Genomic DNA, 14,321 nt, shown 5'->3' on the forward strand with positions numbered 1-14,321 from the left:
GGGAACATTGGGTGGGTGAGTGAAACACAGAGCAGGAACAGGCCCAGGGCAGAATTACTGACTACGGCAGCAGTTGAGCCCCAGGCCTCTCAGCTCCAGGACAGGAGTCTGTTGGAGTGCAGACCCTGTGGCCACTGGAGCAGCTAACCCAGAGGCCTCCAACCCACGGTCTAAAGTTTGAAACTCACTTTCTTGAACTTCCGGGATCCATGATATTCAGGTAAAATGGCTTTTATCCCTCCCTTGATGAAAGAAGAGAATAATACCCCAGGAGGAACAGAGGAGCCAGAAGGGGGGCTTCAGTAGTGAAAGAAGTGGAGGAGAGGGCCCTTCCTGTGGTGGCAGATGGAAACTAATACAGGAAGAGTGGGATCCCAGCCACCCTCACCTCAGCAGAACAAGGAGAGTAACTGAGCTGCAGGGGGTGGAGTGAACAAATGTCAATACCAGGATATCAGACATGGATTTGCACAGCCAGGGGACATGGCAGACACCAGCACAGACAAGATCTGAGACCACCCATGCTGTAGAACAATACTGGTGAAGAGGAGACTCCCAGCAACCAGACCGCCCCTCCCTCACACTTCAGGAAACCAGAGGCCACAGTCCATAAAGCTGGAACCTAACAAAAGAAACTTGGGACAGAGCCCCATGAGCCCCAGAAGCAGAGATCCACTTCAGAAAACAGGAGAAAAAAAAACACCATGAAAAAGAATAGTAAGAAGCTTTCAAAGATGATTGATTCATATTATGGAGACAGAGAAGATCAAAATACCAATTCAGAAGAGGACAGCATGGACACTAAATCCTCACTCTCTGAAACCTCAAAAGGGAAAGTGAACTGGTCACTAGACAAAAAGCATTCATGGAAGAACTCAAGGAGGATTTTAAAAACCAAATTAAGGAGGTAAAAGAAAAAAATGGAAAAAAATGGAAAAAAAAAGTTCAATGAGGAAAACAAAACTTTAAAAGGTAAAATCCATGAATTGGTTAAGGAAAATCAGAATACAAATGGAGAAAATATCTCATTGAAAAGTAAAATGAACCAAATGGAAAAGGAGAGAGAGAAGATAAAGGAAGAAAACAAAACATTAAAAATTAGAATTGGGCAAGTAGAAGCTAATGACTCTATGAGACATCAAGAATCACTCAAAAACAATCTAAAAAATGAAAAAATAGAAGAAAATGCACAATATCTGACTGGAATAAAAAAAAAAAACTGACCTGGAAAATAGATCCATGAGAGACAATCTAAGAATTATTGGTCTACCTGAAAGCTATGATGAAAAAAGAGCCTGGACAGTATCTTCCAAGAAATCCTTAAGGAAAATTCCCTAGAGGTCCTAGAAACAGAAGGTAAAATTGTCATCAAAAGAATCCATCGATTGCCCCCTGAAAAAGATCCCGAATTGAAAATTCCAAGAAATACTATAGCTAAATTGCAGAACTATGAGGTCAAGGAGAAAATACTGCAAGCAGCAAGAAAGAAACAATTCAAGTATCATGGAACTACTGTCAGGATCATGCAGGATCTTTCAGCTTCTACATTAAATGACAGGAGAAATTGGAATATGATATTTGAAAGGCAAAGGAGCTTGGACTACAACCAAGGATCACCCACAAAATTGAGCATAACTTTAGAGGCAAGGAGATGGACATTCAATGATGGAAAGGCAAGATCTCAATGGAAAATTTGATGTCCAAATACAAAACTCAAGAGAGACCTAAAAAGGTAAACAGGGGGAAAAAACCCTAGTTAATCAATAAAGCTAATTAGTTGAAACTTTATATAGGAATATTTTGTTTTATTTATGTTTTATATATATATATATATATATATATATATATATATACATATATTTGTCAATCTTGAGAATAGTATCCTTATGACATTTGAAAGGGATATTTATAGACTGTGGATATCAGTATAAAATAACCAATATAATGATAAAAAATATAATTGAAAGACATGAAGGACTGCTTCTGGGAGAAGAGGTAAGGAGGTAGTAGAAATTGGTAAATTACACCACATGAAGGGGCACAAAAACATATGGTAGTAGAGGGAAAGAAGGGAGGGAGAAGAGCAGTATCTGAGCTTTACTCTCATTGGATTTGGCTCAAGAAGGGAATAACATACCCTGATAAGTGTAGAAATCTAACTAGTCCTACAGGAAGTAGGATGAGAAAGGGGGAAAAAAGGGAGGGGGGTGGTCCGAAGGGAGGGAAGAAGTAGCAAGGAGCAAACAATAAGATAAGGGAGGGGAATCAAGAGGGAGGCTAAACTGAGGAAGGCAGCACACAAAAGCAAATCTCTATTGAAAAGAGTAAGGGGAAAGGGAGAAATAAAAGCATAAACAGAGGGGAAATAGGATGGAGAAAAAGACACAGACAGTAATTATAACTGTGAATGTGAATGGGATGAACTCTCCCATAAAGTGAAAGTGGATAGCATAATGGATTAAAAACCATAATCCTATAATATGCTGTTTACAAGAAACACATTTGAAACAAGGGGATACACACAGGGTAAAGGTAAAAAGCTGGAGTAGAATATATTGTGCTTCAGCTAAAGTAAAAAACAAAGGAGGTGTAGCAATGCTAATCTCAGACAAAACAAAAGCAAAGATCTCATTAAAAGACATAAGGAAGGACATTACATCCTGCTAAAAAGTGTCATAAATAATGAAGCAAGGTCATTATTTTACATATATGTACCAAGTGGTATGGCATGCAAATTCCTAGAGGAGAGGTTATGGGAGTTACAAGAAGAAATAGACACCAAAACTATAATAATGGGAGACCTCAACCTCCCCTTCTCTGAACTTGATAAATTCAACCTCAAAATAAATAAGAAAGAAGTTAATGAGGTGAACAGAATTTCAGAAAAGGCAGATATGATAGACCTCTGGAGAAAACTGAATGGGGATAAAATGGAATATACTTTCTTCTCAGCAGTACATGGCACATACTCAAAAATTGGCCATGTAATAGGATATAAAAACCTCACATTTCAGTGCAGAAAGGCAGAGGTAGTCAAAGCATCTTTTTCAGATCATGATGCAATCAAAATTATTTTTAAAAATTAACAGTGGAAAAATAAGCTAAAAATTAATTGGAAACTAAATAATCTAGTTCTAAAGAATGAGTGGGCCAAAGAACAAATCATAGACACAATTAATAACATCATTCAAGACAATGACAGTAATGAGACAACACACCAAAACTTATGGGATGAAGCAAAAGCAGTTCTTCAGGGAAGTTTTATATCTCTAAATGCTTACATGAATAAAATAGAGAAAAAGGAGATCAATGAAATGGGCATGCAGCTGAAAAATCTAGAAAAAAAAAGCAAATTGAAAATCCCTAATTAAATGCCAAATTAGAAACACTGAAAATCAAAGGAGAGATTAGTAAAATTGAAATCAAGAAAACTATTGAATTAATAAATTAAACCAAGAGCTGGTTTTATGAAAAAAAAAACAATACAATTGATAAAACTTTGGTCAATTTGATTAAAAAAAGAAAGAAGGAAGTAAAATTATTAGCATCAAAAATAAAAAAGGCTGAATTAACCTCCAATATAGAGGAAAGGAAAACAATAATTAGGGATTATTTTGCCCGATTGCACACCCATAAATTCGACAACCTTAGGGATATGGATGAATATCTGCAAAAACATAAATTGCACAGGTTAACAGAAGAGGATGTAAAATTCCTAAATAAACCCATCTCAGAAAAAGAAATTGAGCAAGCCATCAATGAGCTCCCTAGGAAAAATCTCTAGGGCCAGATTATTTTACATGTGAATTTTATCAAACATTTCAACAATAATTAATTGCTACACTTTATATACTATTTGGGAAAATAGGTGAAGAAGGAGTCCTACCAAATTCTTTTTATGACACAAATATTGTACTAATATGAAAACCAGGAAGAGTCAAAACAGAGAAAGAAAATTATAGACCAGTTTCCCTAATGAATATTGATGCGAAAATTTTAAATAAAATATTAGTAAAAAGATTTCAGCAATTTACCATGATAATAATATACTTCCACAAGGTAGGATTTATTCGAGGAATGCAAGGCTGGTTCAGTATTAGGAAAACTATCAGCATAATTGATCATATCAACAACAAAATCAGCAGAAACCATTTGATCATTTCAATACATGAAGAAAAAGCTTTTGACAAAATACAAGACCCATTCCTATTAAAAACACGTAGGAGTAAATGGAGCCTTCCTTAAAATTATAAATAGCATCTACCTAAAACCATCATCAAGCATTATTTGATATGAGGATAAGCTAGATGTATTCCCAATAAGATCAGGGTTGAAACAAGGATGTCCATTATCACCCCTACTATTCAATTTGGTACTAAAAATGTTAGTTGTAGCAATAAGAGAAGAAAAAGAAATTGAAGGAACTAGAATAGGCAAAGGAGAAACTAAATTATTACTTTTTGCAGATGATATAATGATTTACTTAGAGGACCCTATAGAATCAAGCAAAAAACTACTTGAAATAATAAACAACTGTAGCAAAGTTGCAGGATATAAAATAAACCCACATAAATGCTCACCATTCCTATACATTACTAACAAAGCCCAACAGCAAGAGATAGAAAGAGAAATTCCATTTAAAGTTGCTGTAGACACTATAAAATATTTGGGAGTCTATCTGCCATGACAAACCCAGGGCCTATATGAACATAATTATGAAACACTTTTCACATGAATAAAGTCAGATCTAAATAAATGGAAGAATATTACTTGCTCATTGTTAGGCTGAGCTAATATAATAAAAACGACAATTTTACCTAAATTAATTTATTTATTCAGCACCATACCAATTTAACTACCAAAAATTATTTTATAGGTCTCAGTAAAGTAATTACAAAATCCATCTGGAAGAACAAAAGTTCCAGAATATCTAGGGAACTAATGAAAAGGAATGCTAGGGAAGGTGGCCTAGCCACACTAGATATTAAACTGTACTATAAAGCAAATGTCATCAAAACTACCTGGTTCTGGCTACGAATCAGAGTCATGGATCAGTGGAATACATTAGGTACACAAGACACAGTAGTGAACAACTATAGCAATCTACTCTTTGATAAACCCAAAGAATCAAGCTTCTGGACTAAGAATTCACTACTTCTCAAAAATTGCTGGGAAAATTGGAAAATAGTAGATCAGAAACTGGGCATAGACCAATATCTTACACCATAAACCAAAATAAAGGCTATATAGATATAAAGGCTGATACTATAAGCAATCTGGGAGAGCGCAGAATAGTTTACCTATCAGATTTTTGGAAAAGCAGAGAATTCATGACACAACAAGGGACAGAAAGCATTACAAAATGTAAAATGGATAATTTTCATTATGTTAAATTGACACCAGTGACAGGGCAGCTTCAGGAAGCACCTCTACCTCCTGTATGAAAATAGCCAATGCAACAAATATTAGGAGGGAAGTAGAAAATCTTTACAACTAGTAGCTCTGATAAAGGCCTCATTGCTAAAATATACAGGGAATAGAGCCAAATTTATAGGAATAAAAGTCATTCCCCAATTGAGAAATGGTAAAAGGATATGAATACACAATTTTCAGAGGAAGAAATTAAAGACATCTATAGGCGTATGAGAAAATGCTCTAAATCACTACTGATTAGAGATATGCAAATCAAAATAACTCATATTTACTATGACTCTCCTGTCAGATTGGCTAAAATGACAAAACAGGAAAATGATAAATGCTGGAGAGGATGTGGGAAAATTGAAATACTATTACATTGCTGGTGGAGTTGTGAACTGATCCAACCATTTTGGAGAGCAATTTGGAACTATGCCCAAAGGGTATAAAAATGTTCATACCCTTTGATCCAGCAATACCACTTATAGGGTTGTATCACAAAGAGATCACACAAGTGGGAAAAGGACCCCTATGTACAAAAATATTTACAGTGGCTCTTTTTGTAGTAGCAAAGAATTGGAAATCAAGGGGATGCTCATCAATTGGGGAATGGCTGAACAGGTTGTGGAATATGAATGTAATGGCTTACCATTGTGCTACAAGAAATGGGGAAGATAACGACTTCATAATAACCTGGAAAAAACTACACAATATAATGCTGAGTGAGTGGAGCAGAACCAGGAGAACACTCTACACAACCACAGATATATGGATTCTGTGAAGACTTACCCTGATAGACTTTGCTCTTCTCAGCAAAATGAGATTCAAAGACATCTCCAAAGGACTCGTGATGGAGAGAGATATCTACATCCAGAGAAAGAATTACAGAGACTGAATGCAGGTTGAGGTGCACTGTTTGCTCTCCTTTTCTTTTTTTCCTTTGTTTTTTTTTTCTATTTTTCGTTTTTTTTATTTTTTTGGTTTTGTTTCTTCTTTCTCATGTTTCATTCCATTGCTCCTGGTTCTTCTTTACAACCTGACTATTGTGTAAATGGTTTCAATGTGAAGTTATATGTAGAGGATATATTGGATTCCATGATGTCTTTGGGAGGGAGGGGGTGGGGGGGAAGAAAATCTGGAACTCGGAATGATGTGGAGCTGAATATTGTAAACTAAAATAAAAAATAATTTAAAAGAGGTGAAGGAGGGAGAAACAGGCTTGTAATCACATAGTAGTATTCTTTTCTTAACCATCAGGACACCTATTATTCCTTTGAGATGGGACAAAGGGTTGGATGACACTTTATTGAAAAGACTGTTTCAGGAAACAACTGCATTATGTGTAATTTCATCCTTACTCACTAACTAAAGGAAGTATTTGACCATGATTGTCACTGGAGCACAGAAAATGGACTTAAGACAACACCATTTTATAAAACTCTCATTTGCTGTGTTTTTTTTAAATGACAGTAATTAAGTTGTGATTTTGTTTTAAAAAAAGAAAAGAAAAGAAAATCACTCTGGCAGATGAGAGGAAGAATCGACTATTCACATGAGAAATGGGGAGAAATTCTATGGAGCAAACCCAATTAAAAAGCTAGTGCAATATTCTAGGTGAGAGGCAATGTGTACCTGTATGAGAATGCTGGCTGTGGAAGTAGAAAGTCAGCTATATATATATATACACACACACACATATATATATGTGTGTGTGCGTGTGTGTGTGTGCGTGCATATGCATATGAATGTATATATATGTATATATATGTGTGTATATATATATATATATATATATTTTATGAAATTAAAAATGACAAGATTTAACAACCTGTTTTATATATGGAACGATTGAAAATAAGGAGCCAAGGAAGACACCATATAAGGCTAGACTGCACTGGAAATTCTGCATACTGATGAAATATGTCCTCCCCATAAAAAATTTTGCCAGTACATGTCTTCACTGAATTGCTGTGATGAATGATGGAGATAACGTATGAAAAAGGTTTCGTAAATGTCAGTTCTTATTAAGGGAAAGATATATACCAAGAATAAGTAGATTGAAGTATAATAGAACTATTAGCATGAAAGAAAGAGAATTTATTTATTACAAAAGGAAGATAGCTGATTATGTAGTGAGAGTGAGAGATGACACAGTTGAATAGTCTGAGTGTGGCACAGCTAACCATGAGATAGTAAAAAATTCAGAGGAAGGCCTGTAGCACATTGGGTAGGGCCTCTATTAAGGACTTATGGAAAACATAAGTAACAATATTACGGTTATCCAAATCATTGAGTCCAGAATTCCATGGAAGAACTAAGTTAACATTGAGTTAAAAAGCATTGCAATAAAATCGGCTTTATTCTCAGAATTTAATATTTTGTATAGTCAGAAGTAGAAAGCAGGATGGTAACTACATGTACCTATACAAGTTATAAATTTATTCCATCAATAACTTCTAGGCTTCTTGAACTGTAAATTCAAACCTTGGGAAGAGTTGGACCATGTCTTGTCTAAACTTTGTATCTTTTTTTTTCTTTCTACCTCCTTCAGGTAGTGGCTTCCAAATAATAGGTGCTTAATCAGCATTCATTGCACTTAAATGAACAATTTCTTATGCAGAATAAATGTTCTTCAGTTTCTGGCATCATATTTAATAAAAGTCTTTGTTAAACTAAAAATTATCCACAGGTGGATGAAAGATGTTGAGTTCATGGATTATGAGGGTCAGTTCAAGCAAATAGGTATATGTAACATGGAGAAGAGAAGTGAATGAATAGGGATGAATATGATTGCTTTCTTCAAGCATGGAGGATGCTACTAAGGATTCATTTTTCCTCTGAGTTCTGAATATGACATTGATATGAAAAATAATATCTCAGTTTCTACCTGAGATAACCAAAAACATATCTGAGCCAGTAGTATGTCTTTTTAAATTTTTGAGCAAATATTTTTCTAGAAATTCCTCCCCAAGCTGTGCAAAAGTCAATACTTTCTGTATTTCTCACAGATTAATTCTTCTCTTAGACTTTTAAAGTATCTATCACTAATCAAATATTATTCAAAGATAACTTTTCTGTAATTATCATTGACATGGCAAATTTTCTTATTTTGATTTACTTTTGTTATGATAATTGATAAATAATAATTGAAGAATCTTTTCAATGTGGGTGTATTAACTACTCAGAAATGGGATGATTTTTGAATTGCCCTATTTTACAGTGGTTATGCATCCAGTGTTTTTCAAATATCATTAGAAACAATTTCCTTAAAAGGGGCCAATGTCTCAAATGATAGCTATTTATTTTAAAGGGCTTTATTCTCAAATGAAGCCATATGCTTTAGTTTGTAGATATATTCAAAATTCCTAGGAGACAACTAGAAGTTTACATTTGGGAAAATATAGGCTCTGAAAAAAATAAAATGATAAACAGAAATCAAAATAAAATTATTCTTTCTGATTCATATGCACAATATTATTCAGGAAAGTAGTTAATTTTAAATTATCACGATGCTACAGATTTCTATTTTCTAATCTACATCTGTGATGTCATTTGTATATCAAAGTCATAATAACTAAAATGGATTCACTAATACAGATTGGCAATTGTTTTGTAATTTGTGACCCTAGAGCAATTGCATAAGCTTGGGTCTAAGAAATCGGTGGATAAACCTCATGTCTATTTATTATGGATGGGAATATGTGTGTGTGTGTGTGTGGACGCGCGTGTGTGTGTGTATACATATGTGTATGTATATATATATATAATATTACCAATTCACAGTCACCATAGTCCCCATCATAGTCTAAATTTCACACACACATACATATACACCACACATATAATGGTAATGCTTACATATATGTCTATCTTTCTATCTGTTTATCTATCTAGAGTTTGTGTGTATGTGTGTGTGCGTGTGTGTGTGCGCACGCACGCATGCCCATAGTATTTGTCCAACCTTTAACTGTAATTTCACTTTTCCTTGAATTATAACTTTTTAAAATGTTATTCAGAGAAGATGTCTATAAGTTTCACTAGATTGCTTAATGGATCAATGACACATGCAAAAAGGTTAAGAACTCCTCTCTGAGGCACTGATCAAGTGTCATGGCCAGGGCGAGAGAAAAATATAGGAAGGGAAAAAAGATCTTATTGACTTTGAAGTTGGCTTTCTATCCACAATACCACAATTTATAGAATTTTGAAAAGTATTATGTAACCCAAAGAATATGAATAACTATATGCATGTATGTATGTGTGTATGTATGCATGTGTGCATGTATGTCTGTATGTCTGTATTATGTATGTATGTATGTATGTATGTATCTATCTATCTATCTATCTATCTATCTCTATCTATTCCAAGCTAATCCAGAATTAATTGTCTGTTCCCATCAATTTGAATTCATCCTTTTCTCTGCAATATAAAACAAAGGCATTCCACTATGACTCAACACATTTCACATTCTTCTTGAACACTAGTTTCATTTAACTATTGCTAATTTGTTTTCTTTCCCTTTCCTTTGTTCCTTCTTAACTTGGTCAGGTTTATTTAGACAGGTCAATGCCCAGATACAGTATATTTTTCTGACAGCTACATATTTCCCATCCATTAATTCATATTGCAGTCCTTATGTACCTCAGGAAGTGTTTCTTTTTCTTTTTAAGGAAGGAAAGAAAGGACTTGGAATTATGTAATATGATAAATCTTTCTCTGTGTAAGTAAAGGTGTACCCCATTTAGAATTTGTCAAAGTGGAAAGTTGAAAAAGGCAAAACCAGAGAAAATGAAATGCAAAGGTGAGGCCTTTTCAGAGGTAAATGAACCATTCCATACTTTGAAAGTAGATTGAAGCTTTGAGTAGTTCAACTCTATATGAAAATGCCAGCAAATAAAATTAACTTGACCCGGAGCACAAAATACCTTAATATGTTTGTCCCAAAACATTCATTTCTATAAGACCCCAAAGGGGAAATGAAAGAGTAAATGCACATATGAAGGAAAAAGAATATCTTCAGTACTTTCTGTGTGTAAAACATATAACTAAGAAATGGGCATATAAAGAAAAGGAAAATAGGCTCTATTCTAAAGGAGACTGCATATTTATAAGAACAGGCAATATATACCAGCTTTCACTGAAATTCAGATGGAAAGGTCTGCAGTGTTTAGTGTACAGTGGCAAAGTAAATGGTAATGCACCTTAATTAGTGTTATTCCCATTGATAAAAATATCTGAGGTCAAATCATTTGACTGTGCCAAGGATGTTTACATAAAAAACCCTTTATTTTCTTTTCACTAATTGCCTACTGGACATAACAAACTAGATGGCTCATTGACATGTCAAATTTTACATATTTAAAACAGAGCTTTTTATCTTTACCTCCCAAATTTACCTGTCTTCCAATAGTCAAAGCCTCACTCTCCCTTAATAGGCCTACCAAACTAGTAGCCAAATTTTGTTTTGTTTTGATTTTTTTGTTTTTCATTTCCAAAACATTTCTTGAATATGCTCCCTCCTCTTTATGTTCTAGAGTTGAGTCTACTTCCCGGCCCATAGTAGGGAGATAATAAATGCTAGTTGACTACCTCCACCCAAATGGTCACTACTTCTGGAGGAGCACTCATTGCCTTTTATCTGGACTAATAATTGGTATTCACATCTCAAGTTTCTCCCAATTTTAATCCAATAGAGTGGCAAAAGTAATTTTCCTTAAACATAGATTTGACCATTTTATTCCCCTACTCGAGATGCATACTACGAGTCATTACCTATTGTCTTCAGGATAAATTATAAGATTTTCCTTAGGGGTTTCAAAACCTTTTACAACCTGTCCCCAAACGACCTATTCAGTTTAATGAAAACTTTTTGCTTCCCTCAACATTCTGTTCCTTCACAAGTAGTGTCCCATTTTTCTCTATCCCATAGATTCCCTTACAAGTCTTTGAGAAAGGTAAAATACTATCTCCTATAAAGTAATTTTTCTGATCCTCCTAATTGATAGTACTCTACTTCTGTAGCAGATTTCCTCTTGCCCTGCCCCAGATTTATTTTCTAGTGTGTATGTGTGTGCATGTGTGGGTGTGTGCGTGTGTGTGTGTGTGTATGTGTGTGTTACATGTTGCCTTGCTTGCTAGAATGTGAACTCTTTGAGAGCAGAAATATTTCACTTTTGAATTTGTTTCCCCAGTACTTGGCACACAGTAGGTCCACAAATGTTAGATAATAGATTAATAGTAGATAGGGTGTTGCTCTTAGAAGTATAAGTTCATTATCTGTAGCTACAATGAATTGTAAAGGTCATTATCCAGACCCTACATTTTACACATAAGGAAATCGGGGCTCAGAGTCATTATGACTAAATTAAGGTCACACAGGTAGTAAACAGCAGATACAGAATTTGAACTCATGTTTTTTGTTTGTTATTTCCACTGAACCACTCCTCTCCCCTGTGGGAGTGGATAGAAAGCAGTAGAAGCCAACTTTTCCCCCTTAGGCCATTTACCTATGCCTAGAAACCATGCTTTTTCTTCATCTCTAAATCAGTAAGACTTGGACACAAATTCCACTTCCAACACTTCTTTTTTTTATTTTTATTTTTAGTTTGCAACACACGGTTCTACATAATTTTGAGTTCCAGATTTTCTCCCCTCCCTTCTTCCTCCCTCCCCAAGACAGCATGGAATCTCATATAACTACCATGTATAACTTCGCATTGAATTAATTTATACACTAGTCAAGTTGTGGAGAAGAATTATGACCAATGGAATGAATCATGAGAAAGAAGAAACAGAACCAAAAAAAACCCCAAAAACAAAAACAAAAGACAAGGGAAAAAAGGGGGGGGGGAGGGAGCATGAAGTGTGCCTCAATCTGCATTCAAACTTCATAGTTCTTTCTCTGGATGTAGATAGCATTCTCCATCCTGAGTCCTTTGGAGTTGTCCTTGCACCTTGTGTTGCTGAGAAGAGGGAAGTCTGTCAGGGTTGGTCCTCACAGAATCCATATATCTGTGGTTGTGTATAATGTTCTCCTCACTCTGCTCCACTCACTCAGCATTATGTTGTGTAGGTTTTTCCAGGTTGTTGTGAAGTTCGTATCATCCTCATTTCTTATGGCACAACAGCACTCCATTACCTTCATATACCACAGCTTGTTCAGCCACTCCCCAATTGATGAGCATCCCCTTGATTTCCAACTGCTGGCTACCACAAAAAGAGCCACCATAAATATCTTTGTACATATGGGTCCTTTTCCCACCCATGTGCTTTCTTTGGGACACAACCCCAGAAGCAGTATTGCTGGGCCAAAGGGCATGAACATCTTTATGGCCCTTTGGGCGTAGTTCCAAATTACTCTCCAAAATGGCTGGATCATCTCACAACTCCACCAGCAACGCAACAATCTTCCAATTTTCCCACATCCTCTCCAGCATTTATCATTTTCCTGTTTTGTTGCTTTAGCCAATCTGACAGGAGAGATGTTGTATCCAAGAGTTGCCTTGATTTGCATTTCTCTAATCAGTAGTGATTTAGAGCATTTTTTCATATGCCTATATATAGCTTTAATTTCTTCCTCTGAAAACTGCCTGTTCATATCCTCCAACCATTTCTCAACTGGGGAATGGCTTGCACTCCCATACACTTGGCTCAGTTCCCTGCATATTTCAGAAATGAGGCCCCTATCAGAGACACTAGTTGCAAAGACCTTCTCCCAATTTTCTGCTTCCCTCCTAATTCTTGTTGCATTGGCTTTTTTTGTACAAAAACATTTCAATTAAACATAATCAAAATTATCCATTTTGCATTTTGTAATGCTCTCTATCTCTTGTTGGGTCATGAATTATTTTCTTTTCCATAAATCTGATAAGGAAACTATTTCTTGCTCTCCCAAATTACATATAATATCAGTCTTTACTCCTAAATCATGAACCCATTTTGACTTTATTTTGGTATATGGTGTAAGGTATTGGTGTATGCCCAGTTTCTTCCCTACCATTTTCCAATTTTCCTAACAGCTTTTGTGCAATAGTGAATTATTAGCCCAGAAGCTTGATTCTTTGGATTTATCAAAGAGTAGATTGCTATAGTTGTTGACTTGTCCATATTGTGTACCTATCCTATTCCACTGATCCACACCTCTGTTTCTTAGCCAGTACCAGGTAGTTTTGATGACTGCTGCTCTGTAGTACAGTTTAATATTTGGTATGGTTAGGCCACCTTCTCTAGCATTTCTTTTCATTAATACCCTAGATATTCTAGACCTCTTGTTTTTCCAGATGAATTTTGTTATTATTTTGTCCAGCTCAGTAAAATAATTTTTTGGTAGTTCAATTGGTAGATAGATTAATTTAGGTAAAATTGTCATTTTTATTATATTAGCTCGGCCTAACCATGAGCAACTGATATTTTTCTATTTATTTAGATCTGACTTGATTTATGTGAAACATGTTTCATAATTATGTTCATATAGGCCCTGGGTTTGACTTGGCAGATAGACTTCCAACACTTCTTAGCTCTGCATCTCTGGTCCTCATTTTATCTGTATTTAAAAAAGCAGAATTAGAAATGTCTTATTTTGTCTACCTCACAATGTTATTGTGCAGTTCCCAGGAAATATAAATATAAAATATATTTTAATGTTACTATTATTAATATTATGTTAGAGCTAATATAACATAATATAATATTATTTTATGTTATATTACATTACATAATTATATACTTCTGATTGTTAATTAGTTATATTTTATACAAATATAACACAATTTTTAATGATTACTAATTTATATAACTAATATGTAAATTAGTTACAGTATACATAGATCTATGTCTATATATCTATCTATTTATCGATCTATCTATACTTGGCTACTAACACCACTTTTTTTTTGCTTAAGCCAAC

The sequence above is a fragment of the Trichosurus vulpecula genome, chromosome 4, assembly GCF_011100635.1.
Source record: "Trichosurus vulpecula isolate mTriVul1 chromosome 4, mTriVul1.pri, whole genome shotgun sequence".
In the NCBI taxonomy this organism is placed as follows: domain Eukaryota; kingdom Metazoa; phylum Chordata; class Mammalia; order Diprotodontia; family Phalangeridae; genus Trichosurus; species Trichosurus vulpecula.